The 14,280-nt window shown below is 41.8% G+C and overlaps 1 protein-coding gene and 1 pseudogene across 1 annotated transcript in view; both read left to right on the top strand.

Annotated features, from left to right (window-relative positions):
• The window catches only part of FMN2 (formin 2), a 354,330-nt gene that overhangs the window by 307,206 nt on the left and 32,844 nt on the right, over positions 1-14,280 (top strand). The gene's annotated exons all lie outside the window — the stretch shown is intronic.
• Positions 6,070-9,151, top strand: LOC138430437 (upstream stimulatory factor 1 pseudogene; annotated as a pseudogene).

Raw genomic sequence — 14,280 nt, 5'->3', positions numbered from 1 at the left:
GGGTGACTATATACAGCCTTGATGTACTCCTTTCCCAATTCTGAACCAGTTCATTGTTCCACATCCAGTTCTAACTGTTGCCTCTTGACCTGCATACTGGTTTCTCAGGAGACAGGTAAAGTGTTCTGATATTCCCATCCTTTTAAGAATTTTCCACAGTTTGTTGTGATCCATACAGTCAAAGGCTTTAGCATAGTCAATGAAGCAGAAGTAGATGTTTTTCTGATCTCATGGGTGTTAGAAATGTAATCTCTGGTTCCCCTGCCTTTTCTAAATCTAGCTTGAACATCTGGAAGTTCCCAATTCACATACTGTTAAAGCTGGTCTTGAAGGATTTTGAGCATAATCTTGCTATCATGTGAAATGAGTGCAACTGTGCAGTAATCTGAACATTCTTTGGCATTGCAGTTCTTTGGGATTGGAATGAAACCTGACTTTTTCCAGTCCTGTGGCCACAGCTGAGTTTTCCAAATTTGCTGGCATATTGAATGCAACACTTTTAACAGTATCATCTTTTAGGATTCTAAACAGCTCACCTGGAATTCCATCACCTCCACTAGCTTTGTTCATAGTAATGATTCAAGGCCCACTTGACTTCACACGCCAGGATGCCTGGCTCTGGGTGAGTGACCACATCATCGTGGTTATCCAGACCATTAAGACCTTTATTGTAAAAGTTCATCTGTGTATTCTTGACCCCTCCTCTTAGTATGTTCGGCTTCTGTTTGGTCCATACTATTTCTGTCCTTTATTGAGCCCTTCTTTGCATGAAATGTTCCCTTGGTATCTCTAATTTTCTTGAAGAGATCTCTAGTCTTAGTAATTTAAAATAACAGTTGTATTCAATCATATCATGATTCAAATCCATTAGAGCTGTATGTTTTAATAAACTATGCTACTAGCCCAGTAGATGTTCTAGAAAAAAACAGTTGAATAAAAGTAGTTACTTTCATATTGAAAGAAAATATTTTTCAGGCTAGAATGAAACCAAAAGAAAAATGAAAGTTATCAGTGACTCTACCTATATACACATTTCATAAGGCAAATTAGAAATCTTCTTTAGAAGATTGTTGTTAGAGGGGCATATTTGGTTACAAGCTACAGAGAACCACCTTCAATTAAGTAACACATGGGATTAAGTAACTCAGTTAAATTACATGGGATTAGGTAACTCATGGGGTTTCTCGGAGGCCTCCAGGCTGCACAGTAAAGGGAAACAGCCTCCAGGTGTGGGAACCCGGCAGGGATGAGCACAGGGCCCAGTCCCTGGCCAGATTAGAGTCACTGGCAAATTGTGGTTTCACTTTTTTCCAAGTTGTCTGATTTGGAGATATTTATTGAAACCATACCTCCATTTCCTCATCTCTAAAAGGAGGAGAATAATGGAACAGTGCCAGGCACAATATCAGCACCGTGTATTGGTATTCTTAGTGTTCTTGGTATTCTTCTCACTTCATGATGTTTACTATGGGGACCTGCCACTAATGACCCAAGTCTGAATTTTCCCTGTGGCTATTATTGCAGATTCTGAAAAGGGTGAGTCTGATTAACTTCCAGACAGGTGGCATGGGCTCCCGAAGTTCAGTTCAGGCTGTCGGTGGCAAGTCTTGTCAAGCTAAGAAGTAATGGCCCATTGACTTAGGGGGCATAGGTAGTGTAACAGTAAGGATTAAAAAGAGATAATTTGGTGAATAGCCAGTGACCTTTTATAGGTTGAACTTGTTTCTTTGTGGAATTTTACATCACAAAGTGCATCATTTCACTTTTTGTGACTATAGTTGCATACATCAGATGCAAATAAACTTACATGAAAAGTAGCATGAAGAATTGTTTTGCCTGGTTTGCTCACCGTTTGTCCTGAGAGTTTCGGACTTAGACCAGTGGAAATTGCAGCTGTGTTTACTTTGCTAACTTTGCATCAGAGCTGGTAGGAAGTCACCTCATAGACTCTTGTCCCACTGAAGTTGTGCATCTGCAGAAAGTGTTCCAGAGGAAGACAGCAGTACACCTAGGCTGACCGCAGGCCAATCCATCTTTCTGATCTGTTTCCTTCATTTGCATGGGAGCTCAACATGGTCAAGTAGACAGCTTTTAACACAGTAGCCAAACATGCAGTAGATCCACCATACACACAGTTTTTTCACTAGACAGTGTGCTTTTTTCTTTTACTTTTCTTTTTTTATTAATATAAATTTATTTATTTTAATTGGAGGCTAATTAGTTTACAACATTGTATTGGTTTGGCCATACGTTGACATGAGTCTGCCGCGGGTGTGTGTGTGTTCTCCATCCTGAACCCCACTCCCACCTCCCTCCCATACCATCCTGGGTCATCCCAGTGCACCAGCCCTGAGCATCCTGTATCATGCATCGAACCTGGACTGGCAATTTGTTTCACATATGATAATATACATGTCTCAGTGCCATTCTCCCAAATCATCCCACCCTTGTCCTCTCCCACAGAGTGCAAAAGACTGTTCTATACATCTGTGTCTCTTTTGCTGTCTCGCATACAGGGTTATCATTACCATCTTTCTAAATTCCATACATATGCATTAGTATACTGTATTGGTGTTTTTCTTTCTGGCTTACTTCACGCTGTATAATAGGCTCCAGTTTCATCCACCACATTAGAACTAATTCAAATGTATTCTTTTTAATGGTTGAGTAATACTCCATTGTGTATATGTACCACAGCTTTCTTATCCATTTGTCTGCTGATGGACATCTAGGTTGCTTCCATGTCCTGGCTATTATAAACAGTGCTGCAATGAGCATTGGGGTACATGTGTCTCTTTCAATTCTGGTTTCCTCAGTGTGTATGCCCAGAAGTGGGGTTGCTGGGAAAACAGCACTTTCTTTCAAAGGTCTAAGGCTTTCCCAGGTCCTGTCCTGCTCGCTCCTTTCCAAACAATGTCAGCCCATCTGGGTGAGACCAAACACACCTGCTTCTGGCCACAGAGACTCCTAAGGGAAAATATCAGTATATTTGCAATGAAAATACATTTTAATCCCTCTGGTAGTACTATGGTATGGAATTTTGCATCTGTAACAAGTTTTGAAAAAGTAAGATCAGTCCCAGATTAGGATGAATATTAATAGATGCAGATTTTGTGGGGCTTCTCAAAAGTTGCCTAACCTTATTTTTTAACCCACTAAAATATTTCCCCAAGTGACTAGGGTTACTTTTATAGTTATGAAAATATATCCTCATAAAATAATTTATAAAGTCTTTTTGGTTTTGTTTGTAGTCTTTACATTGTTTAGCAATAAAGTCATTAGTGCTTCTGGGAGAAATCATGAATTGATCAAAATGATTTGATTTAACAGTATTGAAATCAAATCTTTTTTTAGCATTGGGCAATTATTTGTTTATCTTTATTTTTAATATAGATTCATTTATTTTAATTGGAGACTAATTACTTTACAACATTGTACTGGTTTTGCCATACATCAACATGAATCCGCCATGGGTGTACACATGTTCCCCATCCTGAAGCCCCCTCCCACCTCCCTCCCCTTACCATCCCTCTGGGTCATCCCAGTGCACCAGCCCCGAGCATCCTGTATCCTGCATCGAACCTGCATTCGTTTTACATATGATATTATACATGTTTCAATGCCATTTTCCCAAATCATCCCACCCTTGGAACACTGGTTTTTAAAATTGGCCTTAAAAACAACTATGAAAATATAGGCAAGAATATTCTTGACTTTGAGTTACTCACTGTGAAGAATCCACCAGAAAGAAAGCAAAAAGTGATGAAAAGGGGAAACAAGAGATTGGGAAATGAGTTCAGTAAATAAATTAAAAAAAAGAGGGGGACTAGAAATAGGATGCGGAGAAGGCAATGGCAACCCACTCCAGTACTCTTGCATGGAAAATCCCATGGTTGGAGGAGCCTGGTAGGCTGCAGTCTATGGGGTCGCTAGGAGTCAGACACGACTGAGTGACTTCACTTTCACTTTTCAGTTTCATGCATTGGAGAAGGAAATGGCAACCCACTCCAGTGTTCTTGCCTGGAGAATCCCAGGGACGGGGGAGCCTGGTGGGCTGCCATCTATGGGGTCGCACAGAGTTGGACACGACTGAAGCGACTTAGCAGCAGCAGCAGCAGCAGAAATAGGATGTGATAAAGATACTTCACTAAACAGTATTTTTTATTTTATTCTAGAGTGTAGTGAATCAATACCTGGGGGGGAGTCTTATCCAATATTCTTTTTTTATGACCTGAAATTTAGACCTCACTCTTTTGAAGCTGATTTCATTTCAAGCCTTCAGTGACAGCTGAGAGCATGGTTGCATATTGGTGATAACAGGTACTCTGTCATCATTTATTTAGAGAACTTGAAATATAGGCCCTGTAAAAAATAACAAGAAAATTATCGCTTCTGACATTTCAAGCTATGAATCAACGTACTCATATAATCAGAAGAAAAATGATCAAAACCACTTTGTACCTCCAAGTCTACACTTTAAAACTGAGCTACTCTTTCTTCACTTGAAGGCTCCATGGATGTCTTAGGAGAAGCAGTGCCTTATAGGTTGGCATACACATTTTTAAAATTTATGTTAAGAATCTTTTAATTCCTGTCCTTAATGAACATAAAAATATAGGTCTCATTTTTTTTTCAAAACTCATGCCACATATCTCTCCTTTTTCCCTTTAGCGATATCCCACATGTTCCTAGTTAGATACGGATAAAGATAATATTTCAAATCTACTAACTTAATCTGAAATATGTGTTTATCAACTGTGCTATTCAAGAGGCTAAGTCATGTTCTCAAATACAGGCTTTCAGAATTTGGACCTTGTGTTAAAAGCAGCCTCTATGGTTAGAGTTAGTATTTGCATAGGGCATTTTATAGTTTCATGCTATTGAATCTTCTTTCTGTACACAATGCCTATAGAAAAATGTGAGATTCTATTTTAATGGATTATGAGATCTAATTTCCTCATATAAATCCCTGGGGGAGGGGAGAATCTCTTCCCTATCCTCCCCAATAATTTGTACACACACAGTTATTCAGTGATATAATATTTGTGTAAACTCCATAAATTATCCAGCATTTTAATAGAAATGACCAGATAATAAGGAAAACAAGTAGCAAGAGGTTAAAATAGTCATAGATGTCCTTATTGCTTTGCTAAATCTACAGTTGTTAAATATCACTGTGCTGATTTAAGACAGTGGCATTCTTCCCATAGCCTATTGTATAGTTCAAGAACAGAATTTACCAGAAATATCAGGGGATGCGTATCTAAGTAATTTTTAATGTTAAAATTTTTTTACAATCAATAACCACAAATAACTACCCACTCAAATTATTTTGATAAAAAATAAATTTTAAAAGAAAACTAAATGTCAAAATCCAGCACTTGGTAGCTTGTTTCAATTATAATGTTTATTCTTTGGTGCAGAATAAATTTAGTGATGTTAGTTCTAAGATTTATAGAACAATGAGTGAAGGATGGGATAGCCTATCTCCCAGATAATAGTTCATAAATAAGGAAAAAGTAAAGGTTTGCTGCTAGGTAATATAAAATGATACTGGCATCTTAAAAATCATTATTTCTTAATTCCATCCTTAAAAAGACATATTTCAGTGCCATCTCAGAAGTGAAACACTGTCGTTAAGGTTTTCTGTTTGCATTTTCTCACTAGCTAAATCAAGGAATCTGAAAAATTGAGAGTCAATGATAGGGCAGCAAAATGAAGGCTTTGAAATAGTGAACAAAGTGTTAGCATTCAGAAGGAGACAACGAGAAGAAGGCCTGTGTTAACAGAGGAAAATGAAAGGATTTATCTTTTCACCACTTTGGAGTGGTCTTTTTTGCATAAAATGCTTCTGAGACGAGCTCTGAAAGGAGTAAAACGAGGAGGAAAAAAATCAGCTAGATTAATTATAAATGGCAAACAGGGAAGAAGACAGGGAGGTGTGGTCAAGTGACATTACTTCTGTAAGTTTTGCAGGTGCTCCTTATCAAATTAAGAATCTCCTGCAGTTACCTAATTTGCTAAGTTTTAAAATTATGAATAGTCTTTTTTGGGGGTTAACACTTTGGATACACGCTTTCCATGACTCATCCGCTGAAAATAAAGGACTTAGCACTCAGGCCTGTGAGGCAGGAGATACGAAGATTTCCAGAGAAGGACCAGTTCCTCGGATGTGCCCCCTCACAGAGAGATGAAGGGGCAGCAGAAAACAGCAGAAACCGAAGAGGGGACAGTGCAGATTCAGGAAGGTGCCGTGGCAACGGGGGAGGACCCCACCAGTGTGGCTATAGCTAGCATTCAGTCAGCTGCCACTTTCCCTGACCCCAACGTCAAGTACGTCTTCCGAACTGAAAATGGAGGCCAGGTGAGGTACAGGGTGATCCAGGTGTCTGAAGGGCAGCTGGATGGCCAGACTGAGGGGACTGGTGCCGTCAGTGGCTACCCTGCCGCTCAGTCCATGACCCAGGTGGTGATCCAGGGTGCGTTCACGAGTGATGATGCAGTTGACACAGAGGGGACAGCTGCTGAGACGCACTATACTTACCTCCCCAGCACTGCAGTGGGAGATGGGGCAGGGAGTACCCCATCGGGGAGTACAGCAGCTGTTGTTACTACCCAGGGCTCAGAGGCACTACTGGGGCAGGCGACCCCTCCTGGCACTGGTCAGTTCTTTGTGATGATGTCACCACAGGAAGGGTTGCAGGGAGGAAGCCAGCGCTCTATTGCCCCCAGGACCCACCCTTATTCCCCGAAGTCAGAAGCTCCCCGGAGAACTCGGGATGAGAAACGCAGGGCTCAGCATAATGAAGTGGAGCACCGCCGCCGAGACAAGATTAACAACTGGATCATACAGTTGTCCAAGATCATCCCAGACTGCTCCATGGAGAGCACCAAGTCTGGCCAGAGTAAAAGTGGAATTCTAGCCAAAGCCTGTGATTATATCCAGGAATTTCGGCAGAGTAACCATCGGTTGTCTGAAGAACTGCAGGGGCTTGACCAACTACAGCTGGACAACGATGTGCTTTGACAGCAGGTAGGAGATCTTAAGAACAAGAATCTGCTGCTACAAGCTCTGCTGCGGCACCACGGAGTAGAGGTTGTCATCAAGAGTGACAGCAACTAACTCTGGGGACTCGGGCTCTAAGCTCTACAGCCCCTTTCCAAGAACTTCAGATAGCCCAGGAGCCACAGGCTAATAACCCCGTGCCCCTTTCCTTCACTACCCACATTTGGCATGGGACTGGGGGGAGTTCAGAAGGCGTATCTTTGAATTAAGGCCCTGTGATCTAGCAGCCTGCAGTGGTGTGAAACACACACGTGGGTGTGCACCGACAGTCTCGCCCAACCAGCCCTACCATGCAGCCCCTGGGCCCTTGTGCTCCTCTTGCACAATGCATGTGCTGTCTCCATGCTGGACACTGGACACACTAAACTGGCGGGCTTGCCCCGTGCTTGCTTAAAGTGCCAGCAGAGGGTTTGCTGACAAGCTGTGTTCTGCCTTGCCCCAGGACTGGCGCTTCCCACTGGTTCTTCCATTCCCTGGAGCTCAAATGTGCTCCTCAGGACTCTGGGAAACAGGCTTCAGCAGGAAGTGGGGATCGGAGGCTTAGCAGTGGCTGCTGCCCCAGGTAGAGGAGATTGGCCAGCAAGCAGTTGAGGCCTATGCAGGTTTCTGGCACCAGGGAGAACAGGAGGCAGGGCCCACTGGGGGCCTTACCCCATTGTAGGGATGGTATTTTTTTTTCTTTTCTTTTTTAAGATAAAATGTTCAGAGCCAAAAAAAATAAAATTATGATTAGGGATTAAATTTTTTCAAACTTTTTTTCTAAAGCTAGTGAATGGTTGTATTAATTTTCTCCTTTAACATGTTAATGTGTAATACATTGATTTTTTTTTTTTTAATGTTGAGCCAACCTTACAATCCTGAAATAAACTAACTTGGTTATGGGGGAAAAAAAGAAGTAGGGGGAAATCAACCTTAGGATAATGGTTCTGCCAGAAGTAGATCTAGATTTCTAGATTTCTGCCTCAGGCCATTGACCAAATAAATTTCAAAAGAATTAAGGAAATAAACATTAAAATTGAAACTTAAACAAGAAGAAAATAATGGGAAAAATACTTGTAGATTTTAAAATTGGGGAAAGTTTTCCAAGCATTATAGCCGCAGAATGTCAATGTATATCTATTTTTCTTGCTGTTCCTGAGTTACCTGTTGTTTGTTGGTGTTCTTGTAAGTAGCAAATTGCAGACGATACATAGATTCATTTAGGAAAGTTTTTTTCAGCTTGTTATCCTCATATTTTCCAGGCATACACTATTTCTCCAGTTCATTTTGCTTTCGATTAATTTTTATTTTTCTTAAGGTTTTAATTGTAGGCAGAATTGAGAAAGTCAGTTAGTACCACCAGGCTTGTAACAAAAAGCAGCCTCCCCCTGCTGCACCCTTCCCTACACCCGATGACATTTCTCTTGGCAGTTTCCTCTCATATTTCTGCCATATTTCTCAATAATAACCTTGTACTACTAGTTCATTATTAATCTGCAATAAAGGAAGGTGAAGTTTTAACTCACTTTGTTACCAAATCAAGCTTGGGTCAGCTCACCAATGTGCAGAAAAGTCGATCTACTAACACTGGGTTGTGATGAAGGAAAAGACAGCATTTATCGCAGGTGTCAAGCAAGGAGAATAGGCCGGTCATGCTCAAAGGACTAGAACTCCCTGATGGCTTTCACACATGGGTTTAAAGACCATTAGGGGTAAGAGTCACAGGGTACATGATCATGTCTAGTTATTCTTCTGACTGATTGGTGATGACGTAACTGGGTGATGGTTTGAGAATCTCCATCATCAATCTTCAGGCTTTAACCAGTCTTCCTTTGTTTTCTGCATTTTCTCACTTTTCTCATCATTAACTGCTTGAGTCTCCTCTTTGGAGCTCAGTTATTGTATTCTTCATCTCTGTTTGATTCTTCTTCATTTTTTTCCAATTCTTTGTTAAAAACTAACTTCTCCCTCTGTTCATCCAGTCTTCTCCCAAATTGTTTGACTATTATGATCATTACCTTGAAGTCTATCAGATATATTGCCTATCTCCACATCACTTAGTTCTTCTGGGGTTTTATTTTTTCTTCTTGGAATGTGTTCCTCTGTCATCTCATTTTTCCTAATTCGCTGTTCTTACTTCTATGTATCTGGTGGCTTGGTTACATTTCCCGACCTGGGAGAAGTGGCATCCTGTAGGTTCCAGCAGCACATTCTCCTCTGGATACCATAGCTGCATGCTCTAGAAGTACCCCTGTTGGGTTGCCTTGGTCCTTCTGTTGAGGCAGGCTGGCTATTGTGGGTGGTCTCCTAGACATTGCTTGGCCTTGGTCCCTTTGATTGACAAGTCCTGCCTTCTTGCTGATGGGTGGGGTGAGGCCCAGGGACTTCTGAGACTGGTGTCCGCATACTGGTGTATGGGACCCCCTCCAGTGCAGGTGACCACGATGAAGCTGTAGTGTCTGCTCAGACCCTGGGTCCCACACCTCTTGAAATGCCTGAATATTTCCCTTTGTCCCTGAGCAGTGGAGAAGGACCAGGGGGATTAGTACAGCACATGCTCCCCACAGTGTTTCAGGGTCATCCCTCTGGTCAGTGAGTTCTGGATCTGAAATCAGCTCAACTCCAGGAACTGAGCAAGGCATCTTGATTTTTTATTAGAGCAACTGTTATCCTCCTGTTTCTCTGTCCTTGCCCTTTCCTTTGGTTGTAGATGTTAAACAGTGTTGTGTGTGTGTGCACGCGCATGTGCGTGCATGTGCCCATGTACCTCTAAGGATGCCATGATCTATTAACTATCCCCATACTCCCTGTGGGGCAGACACAATGGTAACTGTGCTCCCTGGGCTTCACCATTGGCCCCTGTTAATTCATCATCATCTCCATGGATGTTAATGGGCTCAGCTGTGACCTCCTCTCCTTTCCTGGCCCATAGCATGGACTGAAAACAGTATCCCAGTTACCAGCACAGTCTTGACTGCCTTGGTGCACAGCGGGCCCTCTGGGACCTCCCATGGAGTGTTCCTTTGCTTAGTGAATCCTTCAGGATTCTTTTACTATATATGGGCATGCCCACAGATCTCAGCCTCCTCACTCCCTCTTCTGTTTTCCAGAGCAGCTGAGTCATGTCTGCTTCTCTCTGCATTGGCCACCATTTACTCTAGACCTCTAAGAGTCACCCCTGGGTCCTGCTACCTCAGGAAAGTTAATTCTTGCAGCAACCTGTGTGTATAATCTCTTTTCCTTCATCAGTTCTGGCACTTTCCTAGATGGGGAGCTCACCTTTACTAGAGAAGAGTAGGCCCCCTCTACAAACTACCGATAGTTTCAGGGATCTGTAAGGGTGACTCATATCTTCCTCACTTGTTTCAGGATCCCAGGTTTTCCTAGCCAGGATCTGATTTTAGCATAGCAGACCTGCTTGGCCGTGCTTCTAAATGTCTCTTCAGATCTTCGGTTCTGTTAGATCTGCTTTTTGCTGTGTCGCTGTTTCTGTTCTCTCACTACAGGTGATAACGGCTTCTTTCCAATTATCGAGTTGCCCTCTAGTCTTTAGCTGTCTGTTAATGCTCAGGATCCCTCATCATCTCTCTGTGGGGTGTCAGTCCAACTCAGCTGTAGTCAGCCAGTTCCAGTGTCTCTGTGGCTTTTTCTCACCATATCTTCAACAACCTGAATCATCACACCTGTGAGGACATTTCCTAGGCCACTTTGCTGATATCTTTACCAGTTCATGGCCTCCTCCACTGTGCCAGGGTCCACCCTGTGTACCATCTGGGACAGCAGGGCGCTGGCTGACTGTGTCGCAGACCTCATCTTACTGCTTGTTTTCTCAGGCTCCTCGTGGCTCCACTTATACTATTTCAAGTTCTCCACAAACCTGGCGCCAAGACTGGACTTACTGGGAAAAACAGTAACGGAGGCCAAGGAAGCTGGGGCAGCTATTAGACCCAGATGCAGGTCGAGCTCTCATGGTGGAGAGGGAAGGAAGAAAGCCTAAAGAGCAAAAGCCTTAGACTGCAGTGCAGTTACCAGAAAGTTTTGGTAAAGCCAATTGAAAGTCCTTGAGCCAAAGTCACCATTTAGAGGAGCCTGTGTGTCCTAGATGACACCTACACCAGCATCCCTGCTGAGTGCACTTGCTGGCCAGGAGCATCCTTGGGCCTCTGTGCAGATGCAGTGATGGACTTCAGAGCACAGCATCCAAGGCCCTTGCTCATTTCATTTTCCACAGTTGGAACCTGGGAGATCTGAAAGATGCATTTTGTAGCTGCCACAAACAGCTACAATAAATTTTATTTCTCCTATTTTCAATATCTTTAAATTAACCAATGTTTATTTAATATATTTTCCCTTCCCAAAATTATATAACACCTTCAAATTGTTTAACTTTTCTCACCACAGGTTGTTGATCAGTATTTTAGGTGTGTGTGTGTGTGTGTGTAAGATGTGATGTCTGTTTATAGATTCCTTTTGTTGATTTTTTGCATATAAATATTCAGCTGTTCCAGCACATTTGTTGAAAAGGCTATCATGTCTCCATTGAGTTACCTTCCTTTGTTCCTTTTTCAAAGATCAGTCAGCTATATTTCTGAGCCTATTTTGACACTCTGTTCTGTTTCATTAATGTATATGTCTACTCTTTCGCTAATATATCACACTGTCCCACTTTATAGTGTGTCTTAAAATTGGGTAGTGAATCAGTTTGTCAACATCCACAAAATAACTCGTTAGGATTTTTATTGGAACTACATGGATAAAATTAAGTTGGGAAGAACTGGCGTCTTTACAATATTGACTATTCCTACCCATGTTCATTGGAACAAAGGACTGGTTCAGAATTGGGAAAGGGGTACATCAAAGCTGTATATTGTTACCCTGCTTACTTAACTTATATGCAGAATACATCATGTGAGATGCTGGGCTAGATGCATCACAGGCTTTGCTCAAGAATGGCAGGAGAAATGTCAACAGCCTCAGATACGCAGATGACACCACCCTTATGGCAGAAAGCAAAGAGGAACTAAAGAGCTTCTTGATGAAAGCGAAAGAGGAGAGTGAAAAAGCTGGCTTAAAACTCAAGATTCAAAAAGCTAAGATCATGGCATCCAGTCCTACCACTTCATGGCAAATAGATGGGGAAAATGTGAAAACAGTGTCAGATTTCATTTTCTTGGGGTCCAGAATCAATGCAGACAGTAAGTGTAGCCACAAAATTAAAAGATACTTGCTCCTTGGAAGAATAGCTATGTCAAACCTAGACAGTGTATTAAAAAGCAGAGACATCACTTTGCTGGCAAAGGTCTGTGTAGTCAAACCTATGGTTTTTCCAGTAGTCATGTATGGATCTGAGAGTTAGACCATAAAGAAGGCTGAGCGCCAGTGAATTGACACTTCTGAACTGTGGTGCTGGAGAATAGTCTTGAGGGTCCCTTGAACAGCAAAGAGCTCAAACCAGTCAATCCTAAAGGAAATCAACTCTGAGTATTCATTAAAAGAACCAATGCTGAAGCTCCAATACTTTGGCCACCTGATGTGAAGAGCTAACTCATCGGAAAAGACTCTGATACTGGAAAAAATTGGGCGAAAGAGGAGAAGGGGGTTTCAGAGGATGAGATGGTTAGGTGGCACCACTGACTCAATGGACATGAGTTTGAGCAAACTTAGGGAGATAGTGATGGACAGAGAGGCCTGGTGTGTTGCAGTTCATGGGGTCACAAAGAGTCAGAGGCAACTTAGTGACTGAACAACAACCCATGTCCTTAGTATATCTCTCCATTTATTTAGATCTTATTTGATATTTTCATCATAGTTTTGTAATTTTCCTCACAGACTTTATATCTGTAACTAGATTTATACCTTAGTATTCCATGTTTTTGTGCTATAGGAAATTATTTATGTTTTTAATTTCAAAATTTAATTGTTCAGTGCTGGTATATCAGAAAACATTTGAGTTTTGTTTATTGACCTGTACCCTTCAATGTTCCTATATTTGTTTATTAGTTTCAGGAATTATTTTGTAGATTCTTTGGCACTTCTGCATAGACATGCTGTGCTGTGTGCTTCATTGTTCACTCATGTCTGACTGTTTGCAACCACAAGGACTGTAACTCTCCAGGTTCCTCTATCCATTGGGATTCTCAGGCAAGAATACTAGAGTGGGTTGCCATGCCCTCCTCCAGAGAATCTTCTAGACCCAGGGATTGAACCTAGGTCTTCTGTGTTGCAGGCAGATTTTTGCTGTCTGAACCACCAGGAAAGCCAAAAAATACTGGAATGGGTAGCCTACTCCTTCTCCAGGGGATCTTCCTGACCCAGGAATTGAACTGGGTCAATTCAATTCCTGCATAGCAGGTGGATTCTTTACCAGCTGAGCTACCAGGGAAGCCCCTACATAGGCACATTCATCTGCAAATACAGTTTTACTTCTTCCCTCCCAATCTGTAAACCTTATTTACTTTTCTTGTCTTAATGTGTTAGCTATAACTTCCAGTGTGATGTGAAACAGAAGTAAAAGAGAGGGCACTCTAGACTTATAACCATTCTTAGAAGGAAAAATTTCAGTATCTTAACATTTAGTATGTTGTTCGGAGAAGACAATGGCACCCCACTCCAGTACTCTTGCCTGGAAAATCCCATGGATGGAGGAGCCTGGAAGGCTGCAGTCCATGGGGTCGCTGAGCGTCGGACACGACTGAGTAACTTTCCATTCACTTTTCACTCTCATGCATTGGAGAAGGAAATGGCAACCCACTCCAGTGTTCTTGCCTGGAGAATCTCAGGGACGGAGGAGCCTGGTGGGCTGCTGTCTACGATGTCGCACAGAGTCGGACACGACTGAAGCGACTTAGCAGCAGCAGCAGCAGTATGGTGTTAGCTCTAGGAGTTCTTTTGTAGATGTTCTTCTTAAGTCAAGGAAATTGTCTATCCCTGGCTTGCTGAGAGTATTTTGTCAAATAACTTTCCTGCATAAATTAATATCATCATATGATTTTTTTCTTTAGTTTATTGATGCAGTAGATTAAATTTTTAGATTTGAATATTGAACTCATTTGCATAACTAGAATAAACATCACTTGGTCATGGTGTATAGCTCTTTTTATTCATGTTGAATTCTATTGGCTAATTTTGTTGTGAAGTTTTTAATTGATTCTCAAGAGGCATATTGGCCTGCACTTTTTTTTTCTTGTAATATCATTATCTTGTTTGGGTATGAGACAGTTGCTGGCTTCATAGAA

Source organism: Ovis canadensis, chromosome 25, assembly GCF_042477335.2.
Source record: "Ovis canadensis isolate MfBH-ARS-UI-01 breed Bighorn chromosome 25, ARS-UI_OviCan_v2, whole genome shotgun sequence".
NCBI lineage: Eukaryota > Metazoa > Chordata > Mammalia > Artiodactyla > Bovidae > Ovis > Ovis canadensis.
This window is presented reverse-complemented; position numbering and strand designations above follow the sequence as displayed.